Below are 18,408 nucleotides of genomic sequence, written 5' to 3'. Positions count from 1 at the left end.
CCCTTCCCCCCTGCCATGTGGTCCTGGGAGAGGGGCCCTGGGGGGGAGACACGGGGTTTCCCTGCTCCTGGTCAGCCTCGTTCCCATTGGTTGTTTTGTGTTCCCCTGTGTGGGCAAGGACCCTCGGGTCCCGTGATTGCGACAGTTCCTCAGCAGAGCCCCGGCCATGCGGCTGGAGAAATAAACATCTCTGAAACATCTATCAAGAATTGGTCCATATATATTTCTTTCCACTGGCCTCGTTGTCTGATACATCGTGTTGCAGTATCTGCACTGTAACAGAATGTTTGCCTAGAATGACTTATAAATAACTTTAAGAAATGTTCAAATAGTTCTAATGGATGATGTTCTAATGAAAACATCACCTTTTTTTCAAAGAGAACTGAGATTCTTCATCTTAAATGAACAAAGCATATCTTTGTAAGGGACCATGACTAGTATCCACTCTTCCTTCACCAAGATCTCAAGACCCATGGAGAGCATGTTTACCTCCAGCTTCACAAATCTTTGTATTTCAGTGTTCAGGCTGGTCTTCTACCAGAATAATATGTGTTCATTGTGCAAGTCCAGATGCTCTTATTGAATGCATAGTTTCTGAGAAAGGACACTGAACAAAAACTACTTCATGACAAGATTTCATGCTTTGAATATTGTCTTTTTTTGCTTGATATGTCCCAAATTATCAGAATGTTTTGTCATCTTTGGGAAAGGCTTGCATAATTTCTACTACTTATCTGATGAAATAGTCTATCCCTGGTCTCAGCAGAGGACTATCACAAGACTGAGAGAGGACCTAGGCTGGGCACGGAGATGTTCAGCTGGTGAAAACCTGGGAGCAATCCAATCTACGGAGAAGGTTTCAGCAAGTGCCACAGTCACTGCCTCCTCCAGCTGAGAAGAGTTCACTTTTACAGAGATGGCTGGGGTATAAAATACTCTCAGTTACAGAATAGCATAAGGGGTACAGGTAGGATTTTTCAGAGTAATTCTTTATTGTCTTTTTCCACCCCCTACGGTCTGTAAAGGCTGTTGTGAAATGGGGTGGAGGCTGATCATCACTGAGAAATGTAATCCTGGTCTCATCTTAGTGCATGCATTGCCACACCCCAATAATTTGCAGAAATTATTGTGTAAAAGCACGTGTCCCCATTCAGCAAGTGGTGACCACTAGGAATTCAGGAGCAAAGAGCACCTGCAGCTGCATCTTAAACGCTGGCTGCCCACCGCTCTGAGGACACCGGCGCCCCCCCTCCCACTACTCCCATCACAGTAGCATCTGCATCACCAGCTTTGCAGCAGCATCTTCCATCTTGCAGCTGGCTGCCTTCACTCAGTCAGAGGCCCATCTGCCTCCACACTGCCTGTCTCTGTTACTGATATGATTGAAATCACATCTGCTCCTCCACTGACTGGTGCTCTCATTGTGACTGCAATGTCATACACTCTTGTGCTTTCTGCTGTTACTGCCATAATGTCACAGGCATCTGACTCGGGTTTTGACACAGTTGCTTAAAACCTCTGCTTCTGTGCTTACCTGGGGACACAAGGGTAGCTGGGCTGATATGAACCAAAGATTGATCTATACCCATGTTTCTCTACCAGCGGCCATCTCCACACACTAAGAGGGAAGATGTAGGCACTCTTCAATAAGCAGATGTGGGAAGATTGATGCTGATCTTTCCTTGCTTCTGCAGTTGGTGCAGCAACTATAGTGTTAGCTGGGATTTGGGACAACTAGGTTCAGATTCTGCCTCACAACCAATTTATTCTATTACTTAGGCATAGCTCTGTTGTGGAGTTTTACATTTCATGTCACCAATGCCTGTTTTCTGGTGGTTGGTTTTCACTATGAAAAGAAACCTAAGCATCTTTGTCCTAAAGTTCCCCATGCAACAAATGAGGAAAGTTACAAGAATTTGTAATTTTCTAGAGAGTTGCAGCACAGAGAAAATACTTCCCCATAGGAAATGGAAATGACATGGGCACCTTCTTTCATGAAGGTGAAACCATCCCCTGGAGGGATGTGCCTGTTTCTTTCCAAAATTAAAGAGGATTCAGTCCTTTCCCAAAAAACAGCTGACATGCAAGTGCTCACATTCCCCTCTGGTTGCAATGGCAGCACTGAAAAAAAGTAACAGAAGGAAGAGAATTCAGTGGGTTTTGGCTGTCAGTTTGAAATAATGTCTTCCCATCCCCCCTCCACCAGAAGATTGCCTCAAAATCAATAAAGAGGTGGGTCTGTGTGGGGAATTTTCTCGTCTACAAGCTCTGCATACAGTGCTTAAAAATTCAACAGGTGAGAGGGGAAAGGGCTGGATCACTCTTAGTCAGTGAAGAAGAAATCTGAGTTGGGATGTTTATCATCTGCTATGGCTCCCACAAGTAGTAATGGTGATATTTATATAGAACAACAGCTTCAGATTAAAAAAAAAAAAAAAAAGAGAGAGAGGAAAAGAACTAGTGCTGTAACTCTGCTCTGAAGGACTACTGTTACAGGACAAGGAAGAGCATTAGCTGGTGAAATCCTATTGCTGGTTATTCAATGTGTTCACAGGTTTTCCCAGTAAATCTCTGCCATGTACTAAAACTCCCCTGTTTACTCACAGAATTACAGAAACAAATTGAACTTTCTTGTAAGTAATCATACTTCCAGGCCAAAAGCTCAGCTCCTCACACATGTCCCCCTCAGGCCTCTCTTCACTGACATATGCTGTCACACCCAGTATTCTTTATTGCAAGCTTCAATCCAAAAGTCATACAGCCATGTTGGCATGCTCTGCTAGAGAAATAAGTCACTCTGGTTGAGCCAATAAGTCCTGAGAAGAGGCTGGGCTCCTCAGCTCAAGCACAGCCCTTACAAATATATTGATTTATGTTCAGACTCTTGGGTTTATGGCCCCTAATGTGTCATTCAGCTCATACAAATCTATACAGGTCTGTCCTGGAATATTTGTAAGACTTTGCTGACTCATTAGTAGAATACCTCAGCATATCATAGCATGTCTCCTTCCCTCTCCTTCTCCCTCTCTCTCTCCCCTCCTCATTACAGTTCTAGTCCCAGCTCCCTGTAGATGTTCTATTATGGTACACTACTCCGTCACACCCATTGCAGTGGATGCTGTGGGAAGTTTGGGATGGTGCAGTCTGACGCTGATGAGTCAGGCAGCCCCATGCTTACCGAGCTCAAGACATTTCAGAATCCTTCTTGAAGGCAGCAGGCTCTGTCTGGGTGCTTACATTTCAATAATTGTGTAATACTTGCAGAATCAGGACTCCAATCTGCCATCAAAATGATCTGCACAAGCAGCTGGTCTCATGCCTGTCTAGTCAAACTAGACCAAACCTCTGAACCTTTTGAGGCTCGCCCATTGCTAATAATTAATGTTTCACTTTGATAAAGCTGACATTTGGTTTATAAAGGCAGACTAATAAGCTCCAAGAAGGCTTAGAAATCCTATCGAGTAACGTGTTGCATTACAAATCTTAAAAATTACTCTAAAAATTAACATAATCTACTGCTGGGCACGTTATTATATTAATGTGATTGGAAGTGTGACCTCTTTTTGCTAACTTTCCAAGTGACCCCAGTAAATCTGTGGCATTTCTACATGTGTTAGAAATAACTATTTTTTACAGACCTGTAAAAATATAAGATAGAGAACGTAGATACAAAAAATACTGTATTTTCAGGGCTTTTAAAATTTCTGTTACAGGCTTTTCTCTTACATGAACGTGTTTTGTATTTAATGACTAGCCCAATGTTTACGTGTTTTATGCAATGGGTTTTGTCTGGACTTTTTTTTCTGGCTTTCCATTTTTGAGGCAGATGTTATCTTTATGGTTAAAGAGGTTTGGGCCTCCCTCTGTGATATTTAAAGGGACCCAAAACCTACTCATTTTAGTTTCAGTGGCTGCAGCTAGCAAGTAGTGGGAGTTATTGACCTTGAGATGACATGCATGGAGGGACAAAGTGTGATGGAGACTTTGTCACATCTCTCTGTGTCTTTGTTGGACAGTAGCTGTAATGTACATTTAAGTCTTTCAGTTGTGTCATTTCCCTCCCCTGGCTTGTGGACCGCCATCTGGAGGACACAGATGATGCAGTAGAGGATAACATACTCAGTCACTTACACAAGAGGAAGAAAACGAGGAAGATGAAGGAAATAAGATGAAATGAAAAGTAGGAAGCAGCATGTCTTCTGATGTCTTCATGTTCTCCTGACTAGGGTAAAAGGTTTTCTTGCAATTCTTAATTTGTTGGGAGCACAGAACTAAAGCCAGATATAATATTAATGATAAACATTGGCCCTGAAAAATTGCTAAAGCATTTTCCAGCTTTTGATGTTCCGCCTTTAATGCAGTGTTGTTTCTTCCTGTCCCATATCTACTCCTTGCTTTCTGTGAGCATGGGAACTCATCTTTCTTTGACTTATGGGTCTTCATCAACATGTGGTGATTGTTGCCCTCTTCACCAAATATCGTGGGTGTCTCAGTATGTCTTAAACAGATCAAAGCCAATTTTCCCTATGCTCCGTCTTCTGAAATGGCTGTTGAGTACTGTAGAAGCAGTGTGTCCCAGCTCCTTCTGATCAGACAGCAATTAACATACCAAGAAACCTGGCACACCAGCCCTAGAGAATAGGTGTGAAATCTGAAAAAAATACGGACCAAGGGCTGGAGCAAGTAGAGGGAATAATGAAGGATGATAAATTTGCAATGGAATGGAGTTATTAATCTTCTTGTGAATATAAACTGAACTCACCAAATGATATTGGGTCAAAATAACGGGAGAAAATGTTTAAAATGTTGACACTCTCAATACACATGCACAAACATTTTGGCAGGAAAAAGTCTGTTCAGCCTGAACTGCACTTTTTCCCCAGATGAGCTACAGGAGAGGAAAACAGATAAATTTCTTCCTAGGCTACTCGAGCTGCAGGGAGTTGAAGGTGTGCATCTCCTTTTTAACATCTTGGATATTCCCCAAATGCACTGGGCTGACTTAGTGGCCATCTGTCTGAATTGACTGTGTTGTCTCTGGCTCGAGTGACCACCCAGCCTGAACTCTGCAAGGGGGGGCTGCCTGGCTGCGGTTGGTTTCTTCCCCAAATACCTCTAAAGTGTGGCTTGGTGTGTGCTTTAAGTAAAATTATGCTACTGTTCAGCTCTCCACTTGATTAAAATGTATCTTTCAGCATTTAAAGGTGGGCAGTGACTTCCTGGGATTAGAAAGGGAAGTGAACTGGCTGGAAAGCAGCAAGGAAAGAAGTTGTTTACGAGTAGTGTGAGGGCAGAGTAGCAGTGTTGCTGAAATCTGGGGCTTGGCTGCATTACTCAACTCCAGTTACAGATCTGCTAAATGTGTTCAGAGTCCCGTTTTCTTTCTTAATAGTACACACAAGGACGCTTTTACCAGAAGAGTGATTCATCTGCTGTGGTATTCCAGATAAATTTCAGGAGAGCAGGGCTCCCTTGGGCTGGCAGTGTATCATTTGCCTCAGGACAAATGCCCTCACAGCCTGTCAAGTTGGCTGAACACAGGCTTGTGAAGAACTGGACTTTTTCAACATGTAAGATTTCACTCAGCATAACAATTTTTCTTCCCATAATAAATGTTTTGAACAGCTTTGGAAATCCTTGACTTCTCACAGCTCTGGCAGGAGAGGCACCACCATCCACAGGAAGTACAAGTATTATAAACTCACAAGTACAATCACTCTTTAACAGGTCTGTGTGAAATGTGAGTGAGCACACTCAGGTGCCACTTCACTAATTTATAGCAACGGAAAACTTGGCTGTTTTGAAGGCATGGAGGTTGCAGTGGCTGTCAATTTAATGAGAAAGAGTTGTTCTCATCTCTGTTTCTGTTTCAAAAATAAGTAAGTTGATAAAAGAAACCTATTGTAAGTGTTTTAATGACAATTTTTTTTAAGCAGTCAAAACATCAGCTTCCTGAAGAAGCCAATAGCTGATTAAAAAAGTTTTTTGCTTTTTTTTTAAACAGATATGTGTATGTGCTAGGAATATGAAAAGAAAGTATTTACAACCTCGAGTCATTGGAGTGGACTGTAACATTCTCTTACAAGTAGAGGCCAAGATTTCTGAGGTACAGACCTGTTTTCTGCCAGTAGCAATTGATATCATTCTCTTTTCTCTGTCAGATAAGTAGGATAACACTCTCATATGCACTGTAATCTCATCAATTTTTCTAAAACATCTAGAGATCCTTGGATGGGAAACAGTATCTGATTCAGATACTGAATCTATAATTTCTGAAATTTTGTGTCTGTACAGATTTCTGATTCAACATATTTGCATCTTGAATATCCTACCTGAAAAAAAAAGAAAAAGAAAAGAAATTGAATTTGAGCTTGAACTAGCTTTTCTTCTGTCCTGTTTTGATCCTCAGTAGTGCTGTGCCATACCTTCTGGCTTTCTTTTTTTTTTTTTTCCTGAATATTAAGAAAATGCTCAGCTTATTTTAATGGTCATAGAATGAGAAAAAGAAAATATCACTTTTTTGATGTAAATTAGTTATATTCTTATGCTGAAGGAGCAGCTTATTTTGGTAGCAGTGGCTTCTGTTGTATTTATGCTCCTCCACTGATCTCATCAGGGTGCCAGATGAGCCATCCTTACAGGATCTGAACCAGCTGTGTCCAATATCAATGAGGAAAGGGACGTGTTAATTGTAGCAAGTGGTTCAGAGACCAGTGCTTCAAAGCCAATTCAGTCAGACCACACTGAGCCTCCCTGTGCACTGTTTTTCACATGATCTTTTATCATCTTTTGAACAAAAATTCTATATAGAGACACTGAATTTTCACTGAAGAAGTTATTTTTGCCATTAGCCAGAAGCACTGTGACCTGCCATCTTCCTCTTATGAGTGGAAGACTGAATGATGAACCAGGGTTAGCCTATAAACTGATGGTTTATTTTATTTTATAGGAATAAGGTGAATTAACTCTAGACCAGAGCATGGGGGATTTTTAATTATTTGCTCTAAGCCAGTCTCCTTCAGCTTGGGCTTGTGTTTTTTAACTCTCTTAAAGGAAATATCTCTCTGCTAAAAGTCTATTTTGCTGTAAGTTGCAGGGCTTGAACTGACATTCTGGTGGATGTTGCAGTGAATTGCTTGATCTCTTAGGCTTGCTGTTCAATGCTTCTCATTTTGCTTCTTTTATTCTGAGAAGAATGTGATGCTCATGTGAACTTTTAAACTTCTGCTCAGGCACAATGTGGAAACTCATGGCTCTCACATGTGCAAGCCATTTCTCCTCTCTTATGGACTCTGGTAGAACACTCACTAACTACTGGTTTTGAGGGAAAGATCTTTGGCACCAGTTAGGTCCTAGGAAAGAATTTTTGCACAAAGTCATTTTGTTGTAAGCTAGAAAGTAATTCAAACACTAGAAGCTGTTGTCAGCAACACTTCCTGTAGCCCATCGAAGTGAGGTTTTCGTGAAGAAGGTCTCTGTCATCCTTGGACTCTCCTTTAGCAGTTCCAGCTATGAAGACAACAGGGTGCTCATTGCTGCCAGGCACTGTGGGGATGTGGAAAAGGGAATATCTTCTGAGCAATTTCCAGTCTTTGTTTCAAGAGTTAACCAAGGGTTTTCTTCAGAGACGTTACTTCACAGAGACGGAAGTAATGGATAAAATATTTCTAAGAGTAGGATGCAAGTGCACTTAAAATCCTTTTGAATCTTTTTCAAATTAATCAATAATTTGGTTAATTCTCTGGAGTTTATAAAAAATAACATAGGAAAGGAAATCATAGTTTCAAAAGAAGCTTATTTTGTATGTGTTTGTTTTATTTAAGCATGTATGTAAAGTCTGGCTATCCTTTTCATGAAAACATTATGTGAAGGATGTTGTGATCTCAGAAGAGTTTGTAAGATAGCATTAGAAGTTATTTGGACAGTTACATTTTCTGAGGTTTCTTAAAATCCACAACTATGATTATCCTCAGTACGAGTCCTTTCCATTTGTAATAGTGCTTACTATAGTCTTTTTACAGCCTAGGTTTACTGACTGTGCCAATTCACTGGCAGTTTTCTTTGAGTTTCCTGTATAATGCAAACTAAATATTAGTTAAGAATAAAAAACTTCTTTAATGATTTTATAGTTTTTGTTAGGAACTTATGGTTCTGAGCTAATAATATCCTAGTTCACAACTGTCATTTCTATCTCTGTCATCACTTGCCCTCTGGAATTTATATCTATGTTTTATAAGTCAGTGTTCAGGATCTTTATTTTTATATAGCCTTTTGCCCATCCTTGCCAGGATTGTTTGTACACCAGTAGAGACTGCTTCGCATTACATACCCACTTCCACTCATCTTTAGGCAGGAACACTTTGAACATTATCAATATTACATTTCACATCTAATCATCAGCTAGTTGAAACTGGCAGATGAAAATGTTTCTTTCCATTATGTCATCCCATTCTTGCTTCACTGGTCAACATGTCATTTATAGTTGTGGTAAAATTAGTTCAAAGCATGAAGAACTTCAACAACCCATGTTCAGTGGTTATCAAGTATTGATAAAGAAATCAAAATGGACAGAACTTTCAGCTGAAAGTCTGCCACATGATGGGAACCTGTATAAGTCTCCTGGGGTTTTCAGCTTTGAGATTCCTGTTGTAGGCAGGAGCTGGGACTTACCAAAGAATTTGTGGATGAAGCAACTGCATCAAAAATTCTGCAATCCTTGCATCAGGGCAGCATGCTTTTTCTTTCACATCTGTAATGAAATTTCCATGAAAGACATTGTGATTAATGACTGCAAATCTGAAAGAGATCCTGAGTTACACCAAACTCCAAGGTTTGGTGTAACTCAGATTCATGGACAAGGTGACATGAGAAAGATGTAATTAAAATAAAAAGAATCTTTCCTAGCTGTTCCATAGCTTTTGGAACCAACCACATTACACCTTGCATAGCAGATTTGCATCCGCAAAAGATCACTTTCTATCAAGTAACTGTGCTCCTATACAAAGGAGACATTGTGGCCATTTCAACCTTGTTCCTTCAGTTTGTCTGCTCTGTGATCAATATCACAGTCTAGACCTGGATGACTGCAGAATCTGATTGCAGCTTAGTTTACCACAAGAGTAGCTAAACCTGCTGAAACAGCTTGAATATGCAGCACTGAATAAGCAGGCTGAGTGACAAATGTCCTCACACCGTATTGGGAAGCCCAATTAACAGAGTGCAGTGTTATTTTTCTCCCTATTGCATTTTGGAAGGATTAAGCTCTGGCACAGTCATTGTTAAGTAAAAGAAAATAACATTGGCATCCATTACTGAATAAATAATACTAAGGAAACTGTAAAAGTGTGGGTTTTTTAAGTTTTTCAGTTTATATAAGTGTATATAGGGTTTGCCTTAATACTTGAGGACAAACTGGCAGTATGTTAAACACTTAGTGTCCACTAAGGACTTTTACCCAATTCTTTGGTAGATTTAACAGGGGCAGTGGAAAAAAATACCTTCCCTACCAATCCTTTTCACAACCACTGTCAGATGACCCTGTCCCTACAGTGTGGCTGGAGGTGCATCTGATCTACAAAGTTTAGAGCCTGCAGGCAAAGAGCACTGATGAGAACAGCAAGGTCATTATTAGGTTTGACTGCATGCACTGGCTAATGAGGATGGGTAACTTCATTTCAGGTGGCATCTGCTTTCCCTAATGCCAGCAGTGTCCCTGTGAACTGTCTCCTGAAAGGCTTCACTTTGAGGCTCATCTTAGGTCAAGCCTCAATCAACACCGGCTGACTTTAAAATGCTGGGCTATAATTTGCTGTGCTTTAAAGATGCTTCATGGTTATGTCTGTCCTTGCTGCACAAGTGCTGACTCTGGTAGAGAATCAGAAAGGAAAACTTGGGGACAGTAATTATATCCACTGTCAAAACTTAAGCCACTGGTATATGTGAGTCAGTGAGACAGCTCTTGGTCTGGTTTGCCAGATGAAGTGATCTGGTCCCTCCAGAGAGGTTTTGTTGGATGAAGGGAGGGTATCAGAAACTTCTTTTCTCTGGACAGGCAGCCAGGAAGGGAAGATGAGGAGAGAAGTGTGCCAGGGGATATGCTCAAATGACTCACCTCTGTTAGGTAATGCCTTAGCTCCCTTCTGCAGCAAATACAAGCCAAAGTAACCTCAGGATACGTTTACCCAGAAGATTGGGCTGCACAGCTTATTTCACCATGGGCACTCTTGGCTGAATTCATTTCTAGGACTCAGCTTTCGGTTCTCGTACCAGCTACCACCATTGAAGTAACACAGAACCTTCATATTACTTTACTTTTTATGCTGAGATCTAATGCATTCAGCTGTGGAATTCATTATTCAGTCAGTGAAAACAAGAGCAAATAAAGAAAATGGATGTGGGGAAGGAAGGGAAGTATTGAAGACAAAGGGCTTAGGTACCTCCCAATTGGGGATCACTCATACAATGGGCCATTAAAATTTAGCTGAGTCGAGTATATTGTTTTTAATTTGTATTCCCATAACATACTCTGTTAAGGAGGGTGTATGCAGCAAATGCATATTAATGATGCTACACATTTGCATATTATAGATCCATAATACCAAGGGTGTAGTAAAAATCTTTAGGAAAAGTGGTGACTATGCAGCAGTCAATTTTCTCTGTATCTCAACCATTTTAATGCATTTTTGTTTGCACACACACACACACACACACACACACACACATAAACCCCCTACAACCGATAGCTATACTACATTAAGGGACTAATGACCTGCAAAATTCCATTTATAAAAGATGACGAAATGTTAGATTTATATAGGGAATCATCAAACTATCTCTTCCTCTGGAAGATTTCCAGTTCTTTGTTCCTTTGTTCTAAAATTTTTAAACCAATAACCTGACAAAAGCATTGTTGTTAAAGATATATATTTAATCCACTTCAGATTTAGTGCCAAGAGAAGATTATCCTGAATTTAGTTTTCAGGATAGTTTGTATGGCTGAGATACAAATTTCAGCAACTCAACTGTTTACCATGAAAAGTAGCCCCATCTGGGCTAGCTGTGGATTTAGTTGGTGGTCCTTAACTAAGGAAAGCTTTAGTGGTTACTTCAGCATGTCTTAACAGGCATATCCTTTACTGGATTATGCTTTGAACAAAATATGACAAGTTTGCCTCCCATCAGTGCAACCTACTGTTCATGAATGTTGCTACTGATTCAAGAGAACTTATAAATGTGGTAAAAAACTGGCCAGTTATACAAAGATATGAGAAAAAGTCTTGAGTGCCACATGTCAGTCTTGGTGAGGGAAGGTTTTATATGTAAGAGATGAAATTGTGGCCCAGATTCATAGAACCATGGAACAGCTCAGGTTGGAAGGGACCTTAAAGAACATTTAGTTCCAAAACCCTGGCATGGGCTGGCTGGGACACCTTCCACTAGACCAGGTTTCTCAGAGCTTCACTAAAAACATCTGAAGTTCTCTATAAAGGCTAAAGGGGGACAGGCAAATATTTCCGCTCCCTTTTGAATAGGTTTTTATGCTCTGAGGAATCACTTGTAGCTGTTTCTTGCTGGAACAGAATCATGGCAAAAATGGGGAAAAGTGGACTCCAAGCTCATGGTGCAAGAGGTGGATTTTGGGAGGTCTGGCTGACTGCAAGAGGCTTCTTTCTCAGAGGGTCCCATGTAGTTTCCCATCAGCTGGTTTTTGTATGAACATGTGATGAGAATTAAATGATGTCTGGGTCAATATTGGGCCTGGACATGAAATGTTTAACTCACTCCATCCCATCACCTCTTTCTTAAAGAAGGTGCCACCTCTGACAGACCAGAAGGAGCGGGAGAAGTCTGATTCCATGATGCCAGTTGATCCTTGTCTCACTGTAGCTCCCTGGGTGGTTCCTGCCCTCACCTCTTCCACAATGCAGCAGGTACCTCACGGGTCCACTGCCTCTGTGCTTTGCTGCACAGAGAGTAAAAGCCCAAGCTGTTTTCCACTGATGTTCACAGGTCTTGCCATTGACTACAGTGTGCACTGGAGCATATCCTAATTTATAGAAACCAAATGATCTTTACAAACCTAAAAAGGCTAAAGTAACGTAAAATCATCTTTGGACCTGCTCAATGGCTTTATATTCTCAGTGATACTTTCTTTAAGAACAACAAATCAGAGGTTCCAGAAAACAATTTTTTCATTCTTCAGCTACTGTCTGACCTTAGAACTAAGATTTGTATTTTCAGCTTATGCACAAATCATCATCCTTTGCTTATTAAGGGATAACAAAAGTGGAACACTATACGCTAAAAGCAGGTAGGGGTCTAAATTTTAAGTAAATATATCTCCCCTACTTTGCGTTTATTTTTTTTAATATCTACAGAAGGAGTGCTGCCTCTCAGATTTAATTTGAACCTGAAAAACAAAAAAAACCTCAAATTGTATTGTCTTTGGTGAGGAAGGACATATCCCCTGTGTCTTGTATGCCTGCAGCAGTTGTCCATGAGTTTCTATTCCTTGGGATACCTGCAGGTATATTCAAAGTGCTATAGAGATGTCAGAGCAGAATTGTGTCAGTGAATTATGTACATCCATCTGCCCTGCATAAGGTCTATGTGAGGGTTAAGATTTAAATGTCAGGGCAGTGACCACAAAGTCATCCCAAATATATGGCCTTATAGTTGTGTGATATGAGGACTGAAATAGAAAAGTTCACCTGGGTTTAAATTTTATTTTCACCCAAACAAATTCTTCCATTGCTGTAATCCAGTTGATATTTTGTGAGTGAAACTAATTGGGACAGAATAGACTTAAACATTATGAATGGCTAGAAAAGAAATGGGGAAAATGGGTATAGTTTTCAGGGAAATTAAGAGGATGCAATATGTATTAGCCTTCCTGACAGTCCAAGTGAGACACATACTTTACATCCTGACTTAGTTTTATTCAGTCCCACAGGGATTCTTCATGAACAAGAAGGAGCAAAAAGAGAAGAGTCAAGACCTCACTATTTTTTCCTTAGTCACTTGAAGGACCAGTTGCCACATCCTAGTCCCTTTAGAGCTAAAGGGAGTTTTACCAGTGACGTTAATGGGAACAGGATCTGGCCCAGTAACTGGCTATTTTGGAATTGCTTCTGTCGCCCTGACTGCATTGTTGCCGAGAGTACAGAACATCCTTGCCTTCTGTTTTTCACTCCTTACTATTTCCTTAGAATACTTAGGCAGAGAGTGACTGTAAATGCTTAACCTTTGTCAATGGCAGACATTCAACAGAGTTTGGCTGGCTCCCTCTATTTCCTTGTGGACACTGATTTAAGAGTCCATCCAAAACATTTGTTCAGAAGGATATGACTAACATGAGAATCTGTCACTGTGTAAACACAGTGACCAAAAACTATTTGGCAGTGTTTTGGATCTGCTGGCTAATAATTGTGTATTTACATTTAATTTAACAGCACCAGTTGTGATGATCTAATGTCGCTTAGGTTTTTTGTGGATAGCTCATCAGATTTTTTTTCATTTTACAATGATTCAGCATAATCACATGAGAGATGAAGAACATATAAAGAAAAGTACATATTTCAGTAAGTAATATAAAATTTCAGTTAGGACCACATTAGGAATGATGTGCTGAACTCACACCAGAAGAGCAACGCCTGCATTTACTGGAAACATTGCAGAAAGAGTGAGTGAAGTCATTGAAAACAAATTGCCATTCCCTTCTTAAATAGGCTTGGGCTGGAAAATGGTCCTCTGGGCTGTGACCAGATTTAGCCTTAACAGCCAGTTTGCTCCACAGAAACTCAGTAAATTCCCTTGGGAAACTAATCTGAAAAAATGTGGATGAGAATTTTTGAAAAGAGGAGTGATACATGAATAGAACACAGTCAAAAATATATCAAAGGCCATCAACAATTTTCTGTTGTTTGGGCAGTTTCAGAAGAGCACATTCATCTATTAACACTTTTATCACTGCAGCAGGTATAATGTTACACTGATCCAGCTGTGTCAAAAGTTATGTGAACAACACCTATATCAGTCCCTAACTGAAATACACATTACTCACTATCAGGAAAACTATAAAGACTGTGAAGCCTTAATGATACAGATCCAAGTACATATTGATAAGCTTGAAGGACATATGATTTGTATTAACTTGCATACCTTCTACTGACATTGTTTTCAAAGCATTGTAGAAGAGTAGGAAAATATAGTGCAATAGTTGGTATGAACAAATTTGCTTTTGATTCTCCTACTACTAAAAAACTCCTACTACTAAAGAGGTTATGAACATGTTTGAGGACAAGACCTTTTCCTGCCCACTCGAGCAGTATCCAGTTTTTTGTTTGCAAAAACAAGAAAAATTCTCATTTCCCCACACACACATGCCTCAGATCACCCCAACAGATCCAAGGAGATATGGAAAGTCAAATAATGTGGTCCGAGAACCACAGGAATGACAGACTTTTGCATGAGCTTTCCAAATCTAATAATGGCAAATATAATTCTGTGCACAGAACCATGGATAGTCCTCCTGGTGCTCAGTACCTTCAGTTTTTCACATTTTTTATCCTTTATTTTGTACTTTGATAGCTGATGAAAACATTTCTGTGAAATATACTTTCAGCTTAGGTTAGATCTCACCCTGGTACTTTCACTTCTGTGCAGTATAGTTCTTCTAAATCTTTGATTTCACATGGACAAGCACTTTATTTAGAAATCTGTGAGATGCTATGATAGAATCACAGAAATTAGGAGTCATCAAATCCATCCCTGCACATTAGGGGAGGAGAAAGCAATGAGATAACAGGAGACCAGAAGATAGCAATACTATGCTATACATGTTTACCAGCCAAGTAACTGCACCTGTATATATATTTTGTTTGGTTTTTTTGTTGGCTTTGGTTTTTTTTCTGACAATTCACTCTGCAAAATTAAAATCTGCTATTGGATTTTTTCTATGATGTTTTTTAAATATTTGCCTCCAGTGTACAACCTTTGACTCCGACATGGGTCACCAAGGGCACAGCTATGGTTTCTGGGCTCAGTTGCCACTTACAATATGTGGACCCTTCCATGTCCAAGAAATAATGACAGGCCTCTGTGTTGGAGACTTTTCAATATTTCTAAAATTAACAGGAGTGGAGCTTGATATCTGTGGGGAAATTTGGTGGGGAAAAAGTGAGGAGAGGAATACAGCAGGCTCATACTCTAATGTGAGATATATTTTTTCTTGAAATCTCTCTCTCCTTCTCTTTCCTTGGTGGAGCTGGTCAAATCGTTTAGGGACAATGAGTCTCTTTGCCAATGTCACCTTTTGATTATTTCTCCACTTACTGCGGTGGCAATAAAAGACTGCTTCAGAAAGAAAAATATTCTCAAGATCTTGCCCTGCAGTGCTCTGGAGATGTGATTAACTTGCCAGCGGTATAGACAGCTCCAGACTCATTCAGTGCAAGGACCTTGAGACTAGCTGGTAGATTTTGGATGTTTTCCAAGGCAAAAATGAAACAGAAGCATCTGGATATTCTGCATGCACACAGCAGTGGCAGTGGGCTGTCATTCCCAGAGGCTGGACATGCCTTTCATCCTGTCCAACAGCACTTCCCAAAAAAGTGACTTTATCTCTCCCACCTCATTCCTCTTCTGAACCCGAGCAGTGAATATCCTTACCCTCCCATGCAGAGGCTCTGCTGCTCCCTGCCACTGCAGACAAACAGGCCCAGCACTTGCACCATGGTAGTTAACCTGGTTAGAGCAAGCTGGGGACTGTCTATGTGAGCTTCTCCACCAATAAATCAGATGGGTGGTAAAGATTTCCAGTTTGGATGCAACAGTGAACAGCTGTGGGGAGTAAATGTCTCAGCTGGAACAGCTGGAGCTGAAAGAGGATGTGTGACTACGTCCTGAGACAGCCAGTCAGTCCCAGACAGCTACGTAACAGGAGCAACTGAGCTGTGCTTATACAATTTCCAGGCACTTAAACAAAAGTATTACCCTAAACCCTGCCTCAGCAGCCATTAAAATACTAGAGCATCTTGCCATCTGTTCCCCAGTTAGAAAACAAACATGTCTAATTAAAATCTCTTTATTTTCTCGTCTCAGATATCCACAAAAAGAGTAAAAAAAGTCTTGAAGCTGATTGCAGAGAGGAGCTCTAAATACACTGTTGCAAATACAAAATGTCTCCTTTGAAAAAATATGTAAAGCTTAAAATTTCACAAGACTTAATCACAATGCCAAGAAGAACAGCTCTAATAAACCCTAACTTGCAAAAAATAAATTCAGATGAGTCTTCTTCCAGAAAAACCCAAGAAACAAAATAATCAAGAACGCCATTAATTGAAAAACTACACCTGTTGAGGGTGAAGGATCCTTATTATACTCTGTTACAAATTTATCTCAAGTTTCTGATGAAAGTATCTCAAACAAGAGTAACATCTGATAAACATTTACCTCATTTAATTTATTAATATTTGTGGGGGATTTTTTTTTATATTGCAGGGCATGTGTATGATTTTCAAGAAAAGCGATAGGTTACTATGCTTCCAGTTCTGTTTTGAAGTCTTACTGAAGTCCCAAACATTTCTCTAACTTCCTCAACTACTATAGACAGAGGCTGTAAGCCAGCTGAAAACATCAGTCTGACACATCCCATTAGCGAGGCCTGTTTTCCAGCTGCCAATAATTTTTCTGATCTTTAATGATCTGGTGTTTAATACTCCACATTGTGTACCTGTTTCAAATGTTTATATGCTTTTTCCTAAAGAGAAACTATTTTTGTGAATGAAGTCAGGAAAAAAAAAAAGAAACAAACCAGAGGTGATTTGGTTTGTTTTTGCTGAAGTTAAAGAAAAAAAAGAAAGAAAATAGGTAGAGAAGTTGTTTCTTGAAATTTCTAATGCTTCATAGTTCAGAGTAGGATCTTGAATTTTAGAAACACTTAACACTTGTTTTGTGGCCAGTCTTTGGCAGTGCTCACAACAGCAGTCTACATTTTCTTTCAATACAATTGTTTATGTGTCAGTCTGCTATAAAGCAAATCTCTTCAAAACCCTGTGAAAAAGCTTCTGGTACTCCTTCAGAGCTCTTCACGAGAAGATGACAATCAGCTACCACTATCAGTTTCTGCTTTAAGTCTAGTGGCAGAGGCAGATCTCAAGTTTCCAACCCTCCAATGATTTTTGTGGGTGTCAGCATTTCTTGGTGCAACAGAAAGTCTACAAAGTCTACCCTTTTTCCCGATTTGATGATTTACAAACTTGGAAAATTACATTCCTAGGAAATACACAAAGGGAACATAGACACAATTTCAAGGCACGTAATAAAAATTCAGTTTTAAGGCTGTCTTAGTGATCTTAATTCAACCCTATTATGCATATTGATACAATAATTAAAGAAGTCTTTACACCCCATTTTTTTCCATGCCAAAGATTGTGTCATATTCGTTATATAAAAAATGTGTACTCTCAGGACTATATAGCAAAAGAAGAATCCCTAGAACAGGTACAGGCCAAAGGATTGGGACATGGAATAAAGAGGAGATATACAAAATATTAGCCACTTGATAGGGGTAGATGTTTCAAGAAATAGAAAGATATAAAAATAGAGGGAAAGCAGGGATTCTGTGCTAAAGACACAAACCACTGTGCACAGAAAATCTCTTTGGCTCCTCTTCTTGATTCTCTCTACATGGGAGGTGGTTATACAGCAGATATAATTGCTGTTTCCTAGTGACTCACGCACTGTCTCTCCCGCACCACGTTTGCAGACACAAGCCCTTCAATTCAGCATTCTGTTTCAGAAGATTTCAAATGAAGATTTACATTCAGAAGCACGATGAAACAAATAGGGACAGTTTTCTTCAGCATTATTTGTGTAAAATATTTCTACAGGGGGAGAAAAATTACCTTGATCATGAAATAATGTCTGAGATGGACTGTATCACACAGTTCTCTCCCTTTGGCAATGTTTTACTGATGCTCCCTTGAAAACCAGTCAGAATTTACATCCTCTATCTGCATGCATATACACATTTTATATTCAACTGGCTGTCTTTAACACAAAATATAATTTTTAAACCTTTAAAATGATGGATATAATTTTGCACCTGCACTTAGCTGGTGTAATTTAGGACCCTGGAACAGGTAGCAAGACTTCATCTTAAATTACTGAGATACAAGATACGTTAGGTGAAAAAATACCTCATTGATGTCATAGAGTGTATTTTATATATTATAGAAAGCAGAACTTACTCTCCTGTATCGTTTGATACCAAGGACAAAGAAAAATACCATTCTTGGTAATAAAACTTCAGCCATGCTACATTCTCTGTGTCCCAGCCCTACAAAGTCATGAAATTGGTACCTCTTGCCTCTTATGATCCCAACTAAAAATTAAATGTCTTCATGA

General features: G+C 39.7%; 2 long non-coding RNA genes across 3 annotated transcripts in view; one reads left to right on the top strand and one right to left on the bottom strand.

The window, feature by feature from the left end:
• The window catches only part of LOC108449607, a 19,040-nt gene extending 17,512 nt beyond the window's left edge, over positions 1-1,528 (bottom strand). The window contains exon 1 of the long non-coding RNA XR_001865837.1: positions 1,517-1,528. This is a non-coding gene — a long non-coding RNA (uncharacterized LOC108449607). The remainder of the gene's footprint in view (positions 1-1,516) is intronic.
• LOC108449606 overlaps positions 1-18,408 on the top strand; it is a 140,053-nt gene that overhangs the window by 14,810 nt on the left and 106,835 nt on the right. The window lies entirely within an intron of this gene.

The sequence above is a fragment of the Corvus brachyrhynchos genome, unplaced genomic scaffold (genome assembly GCF_000691975.1).
Source record: "Corvus brachyrhynchos isolate BGI_N302 unplaced genomic scaffold, ASM69197v1 scaffold28, whole genome shotgun sequence".
In the NCBI taxonomy this organism is placed as follows: domain Eukaryota; kingdom Metazoa; phylum Chordata; class Aves; order Passeriformes; family Corvidae; genus Corvus; species Corvus brachyrhynchos.
The sequence above is the reverse complement of the archived record's forward strand: the minus strand, read 5'-3'. Positions and strand labels throughout refer to the sequence as shown.